The sequence below is a fragment of the Cherax quadricarinatus genome, unplaced genomic scaffold (genome assembly GCF_038502225.1).
Source record: "Cherax quadricarinatus isolate ZL_2023a unplaced genomic scaffold, ASM3850222v1 Contig513, whole genome shotgun sequence".
In the NCBI taxonomy this organism is placed as follows: domain Eukaryota; kingdom Metazoa; phylum Arthropoda; class Malacostraca; order Decapoda; family Parastacidae; genus Cherax; species Cherax quadricarinatus.
In genome coordinates this window covers 111,408-117,154 of record NW_027195539.1, presented here as the reverse complement: position 1 = coordinate 117,154, position 5,747 = coordinate 111,408, and the positions used below count along the sequence as shown (strand labels likewise).

General features: G+C 43.8%; 1 long non-coding RNA gene across 1 annotated transcript; it reads left to right on the top strand.

Moving 5' to 3' along the window:
* Positions 1-2,794: 2,794 nt before the first annotated feature.
* On the top strand, positions 2,795-3,866 carry LOC138851403 (uncharacterized). The gene is made up of 2 exons (XR_011391200.1): positions 2,795-3,605; positions 3,742-3,866. It is a non-coding gene; the product is annotated as an uncharacterized lncRNA (long non-coding RNA).
* The last annotated feature ends 1,881 nt before the right edge of the window (positions 3,867-5,747 follow it).

Sequence of the window (5,747 nt, the reverse complement as noted above, 5' to 3'; positions counted from 1 at the left end):
GGGAAAAGAAACTAGAAGAACTTAGCATGAGAATGGAAGAGAGGATAGACATGGAAAGCAGGAAGTGGGAGGTGCAAGTCAAAGCAGCAGAGGCCAGGATACAGAGTTTAGAAGAGGAACTGAAAAATCTGAAACAGCCTAAAGAACTAAAGAACATTTTGGGATTGACAACAGAGACTGCTACCTCAGTCACAAATAAGGGGACTGTAGGGAAAGAAGGAGCAAAACTGCAGGTAGAAGCTCAATCAGTGGAGACTGTAGTAAATGAAAGAGCTAAGCTATATGTGGAGGCCCTAACAGACCACAGCAGAGCCCAGGGAAAGCCGAGAAGGGAAAATGACAGGCCACTGAACCCAAGTACATTAGCTAGTGAAACTGAAGAAAGGAAAACTGCAATGGGGGAAATCAAATTGAATGAGGGGATACACAGGGATATGCAGTGGGAGAATGAAAGGGTGACTCGGAACAGGATCCTGCAGGAGAAAGCACGATTAAGGGACATGCCGGCATACAGGAAGGTGTATCTCGACCGCGACAGAACACAAGCAGAAAGGCAGAAACAGAGAGAGATGGTACAAAGACGAAAGGAGGAATGAGAGGGGATGGAGAAGACAGACAGGAGATCCCAGACACAGGAAGATCAAATACAGCCTCCCTCACAACTTCCTACAGAAGCCTCCCAACCAGGTCAACCCCAGTGCAACCAAACACTCTGAACCAAAACACCCATGCCACATCCAATGCCCCCTCCCACTGCATTACAAACTCAACCCCCACAGCAACCACCCATAGTTCCTTATCAGGTCTCCCACTTCCCCAACCCCAATACACCTCCCAGACCACAATCTTAGAAAAGAAGGTGTGGTATACAAATGCAGATGGAATAACAAATAAGTATGAGGAGTGGCACGAAAGAATCAAGGAGACATCCCCAGACATAATAGCACTCACAGAAACAAAACTCACCAGAATAATAAGATTCAATCTTTCCATCCGGATATCAAATCCTCAGGAAAGACAGAGGGAGGAGAGGGGGAGGAGGAGTTGCACTGCTCATTAAAAACCAGTGGGGGTTTGAGAAAATGGAAGGAATGGATGGCACGGGCGAAAGGGACTACTTAGTAGGAACAATCCAGTGTGAGAGACATAAGGTGATAATTGCAGTAATGTATCACTAACGTGTATAGTATGCAAGGTCATGGAGAAGATCATCAGGAGGAGAGTGGTGAAGCACCTGGAAAGAAACAAGTGTATAATTGACAACCAGCATGGTTTTAGGGAGGGAAAATCCTGTGTCACAAACCTACTAGAGTTTTATGACAAGGTGACAGAAGTAAGACAAGAGAGAGAGGGGTGGATCGACTGCATTTTTTTGGACTGCAAGAAGGCCTTCGACACAGTTCCTCACAAGAGGTTACTGCAAAAGCTAGAGGATCAGGCACACATAACTGGAAAGGCACTGCAATGGATCAGAGAATACCTGACAGGGAGGCAACAACGAGTCATGGTACGTGACGAGGTGTCAGAGTGGGCGCCTGTGACAAGCGGGGTTCCACAGGGCTCAGTCCTAGGACCTGTGCTGTTCTTGGTATATGTGAATGACATAACGGAAGGGATAGACTCAGAAGTGTCCTTGTTTGCGGACGATGTGAAGTTAATGAGAAGAATCAAATCGGACGAGGATCAGGCAGGACTACAAAGAGACCTGGACAGGTTACAAGCCTGGTCCAGCAACTGCCTCCTTGAGTTTAACCCTGCCAAATGCAAAGTCATGAAGATTGGGGAAGGGCAAAGAAGACCGCAGACAAAATATAGTTTTGACGGCCAAAGTCTGCAAACCTCACTCAAGGAAAAAGATCTGGGGATGAGTATAACACCGAGCATATCTCCCGAGGCGCACATCAATCAGATAACTGCTGCAGCATACGGGCGCCTGGCAAACCTACGGATAGCGTTCCTATACATCAGTAAGGATTCGTTCAAGACTCTGTATACCATTTACGTCAGGCCCACACTGGAGTATGCAGCACCAGTTTGGAATCCACACCTAGTCAAGCACGTCAAGAAATTAGAGAAAGTGCAAAGGTTTGCAACAAGACTAGTCCCAGAGCTACGGGGATTGTCCTACGAAGAAAGGTTGAGGGAAATCGGCCTGACGACACTGGAGGACTGGAGGGTCAGGGGAGACATGATAACGACATATAAAATACTGCGCGGAATAGACGAGGTGGACAAAGACGGGATGTTCCAGAGATGGGACACAGACACAAGAGGTCACAATTGGAAGTTGAAGACTCAGATGAATCAAAGGGATGTTAGGAAGTATTTCTTCAGTCATAGAGTAGTCAAGCCGTGGAATAGCCTAGAAAGTGAAGTAGTGGAGGCGGGAACCATACATAGTTTTAAGGCGAGGTATGATAAAGGGGGGAGACCGCCAAGTCTGAGCCTAGATACACCAAAAAATCGAAAAATATGAAAAGTGAGTTAATCTTACCGAAAAATAGAGCAAAGATCTGGCAACATTTTGGTGTGCGTCTCGTCTCTGTACGATAATTACATAAAAAGCTATCGTAATTATAACAATGGTAACTACGTCATCAGCGCGGCCCAGCTAACGTCATAACAATACCACGTGCTCCAGCGCGACTCGCTTCATAAAACAGTATCACAGGTATTTTTTTCCTTTTCTTTTTGGTGTATTTTTGAGCTAGATCTTCTAAATAGTAACTGGCAACCATCAGGTTAGCTGTGAGAAGGAGCTGCTCACACCATCTCAAGTCAGTGCCGACTGGAAGTCTGAAGAGAGAGTGGGTGTATCACTTTGTCTGACAGCTGACTACCCTTGGGACGTTACTTTTCGCCTTTCATTGTATACATTTTTGGTACACAATGCCTGCAAAAAAGAAACAGTTTGCCTATAACATTAGCAGGAAGAGGAGAAGGAACATAGAAGCAATGATAAGGGCTAAACAAGCAAAGAGAGCAGCTGCTGTGGGTGGTGACACCACCACCCTCCTCTCAAGACCTGTCCTTGTTCACTGCTACTGAACTATTGGATATTTCATGTTCAGAAACAAGGAAGACAAAATATAGGAGCATCACCTTTGCCCAACAGGTGATAAATCCTGGTGTTTCTACCAGAAAGCAGCAGCAGCAGACCTTCCTCCACCATCTCACACCAAGATGAAAGTGCACTTCCAACTTGAACCTGCATACATGGAGGAGGTGCATAATGTATACAAAGACCTAACATCAGATGAAATGATGCAGCGTTGTATAAAAGGCAGAACGCAAAACTCTAATGAAAGTCTGCATCACCGCATATGGTCTTACAGCAATAAAGCCAAATATCAAACCAAGAGGCATGCTGATTTCGCAGTCAGCCATGCTGTTGCTGACTACAATAGTGGATATGTGAGGAGCTGTCTGGACATAGCACTGGGCTACAGACGTTCAGCAGTGACTCAAGCACAACTTGAATTAATGGAGAAGCAGATGAAGGAAAAACGGAACCGAGGTGGAAAGAAGAGGAAAAGGGAGGTGGACACGTCCTACGAGCCTGGAGGACATTAGATAATCATGTGTCCACCAACATCCAGTCAAAGGTACGTAATTATTAGTGTTTTTTTTGGTATATTTTTATATTGTTATGTGTATAAATATCATATATGGGTGCAATTACATGTATCTGTACATAATCACTGGGAATAGGATTTTGAGAATTCATTTCTTTCTTTTCAGATTGATTGGGATGGATTTTTATGATTGGCCGGCCACCAGAGAACTTCAGGATAAAGGGATCTTCATGGAACTTCAGGAATAATGTCTATATAACCAGTTCTACTCTCAATAAACGTATAAAGGCACTATGAGTATTTTTACCCACTGTATAGTAATGTTCAATGTATTTGTTGATTTTTTTCAAAAGTGCATTTATTTGTATTTTTTTGATCCTGAACCATTATTTATGAACCGATCATTCTGAATTTTACAAAAGTTATTCAGGGGAGCCTGTTTGACTTTGTAACGGAGTTGTCTTGGGTAATAATCCCTTCAGTTTTGCATAAATTGATGTAAAGTGCAAAAAAAAATTAAAATCAAGTCAAGACATAATAATATTTTTTTGGGGTACCATAAAACATGTTATTACATTATTTAAAAATGTTAGATGGTCAATTTGGCATTACTTTATCATTTGTGATTATCACCAATGATTTCAAGATTGCCAATATTGATTTTTTTTGCTATAAGTGTTGCCATGTCCAATTTTTCACATTTTTATTTTTTATAACTTTATTTATTGGACGATCTTGATGCAACTTTAACCACATGCGGTTCAATATGCCTAAAGTCTCTGGTAAAAAAATCAACGAAATCGAGCAAAGGAAAAAAAAAAAAGGGCCCTTCCCCCCTAAGTTTGCAACAAGACTAGTCCCAGAGCTACGGGGATTGCCCTACGAAGAAAGGTTGAGGGAAATCGGCCTGACGACACTGGAGGGTCAGGGGAGACATGATAACGACATATAAAATACTGCGCGGAATAGACGAGGTGGACAAAGACGGGATGTTCCAGAGATGGGACACAGACACAAGAGGTCACAATTGGAAGTTGAAGACTCAGATGAATCAAAGGGATGTTAGGAAGTATTTCTTCAGTCATAGAGTAGTCAAGCCGTGGAATAGCCTAGAAAGTGAAGTAGTGGAGGCGGGAACCATACATAGTTTTAAGGCGAGGTATGATAAAGCTCATGGAGCAGGGAGAGAGAGGACCTAGTAGCAATCAGTGAAGAGGAGGGGCCAAGAGCTATGAATCGACCCCTGCAACCACAAGTAGGTGAGTACAAATAGGTGAGTACACACACACACACACACACACACACACACACTCAGTCCTAGGACCGGTGCTGTTTTCTGGTATATGTGAACGACATGACGGAAGGAATAGACTCAGAAGTGTCCCTGTTTGCACATGATGTGAAGTTGATGAGAAGAATTCAATCGGACGAAAACCAGGCACAACTACAAAGGGAACTGGACAGGCTACAGGCCTGGTACAGCATCTGGCTCCTGGAGTTCAACTCCATCAAGTGGTAAGTCATGAAGATTGGGGAACGGCAAAGAAGACCACAGACGGAGTACAGTTTAGGGGGCCAGAGACTACTAACCTCAATCAAGGATAAGGATCTTGGGGTGAGTATAACACCGGGCACATCTGAGATGCACATCACCCCAATAACTGCTGCAGCATATGGGCACCTAGGTAACCTAAGAACAGCATTCCGACATCTCAATAAGGAATCGTTCAGGATCCTGTACGCCGTGTACATTAGGCCTGTATTGGAGTATGCAGCACCAGTTTGGAACCCTCACTTAGCCAAGCACGTAAGGAAATTAGAGAAAGTGCAAAAGTTTGCAGTAAGATTAGTCCCGGAGCTAAGGGGCATGTCCTGCGAGAAGTTAAGGGAAATCAACCTGTTGACACTGGAGGACAGGAGAGATAGGGGTATATGGTAACGACATATAAAATATTGAGAGGAATCTACAAGGTGGACAGAAGATGTTCCGGAAATGGGACACAGCAACAAGGGGTTACAGTTGGAAGTTGAAGACTCAGATGAATCACAGGGATGTTAGGTAGTATTTCCTCAGTCACAGAATTGTCAGGAAGTGGAATAGTCTGGGAAGTGATGTAGTGGAGGTAGGATCAATACATAGCTTTAAGTAGAAGTATGATAAAGCTCATGGAG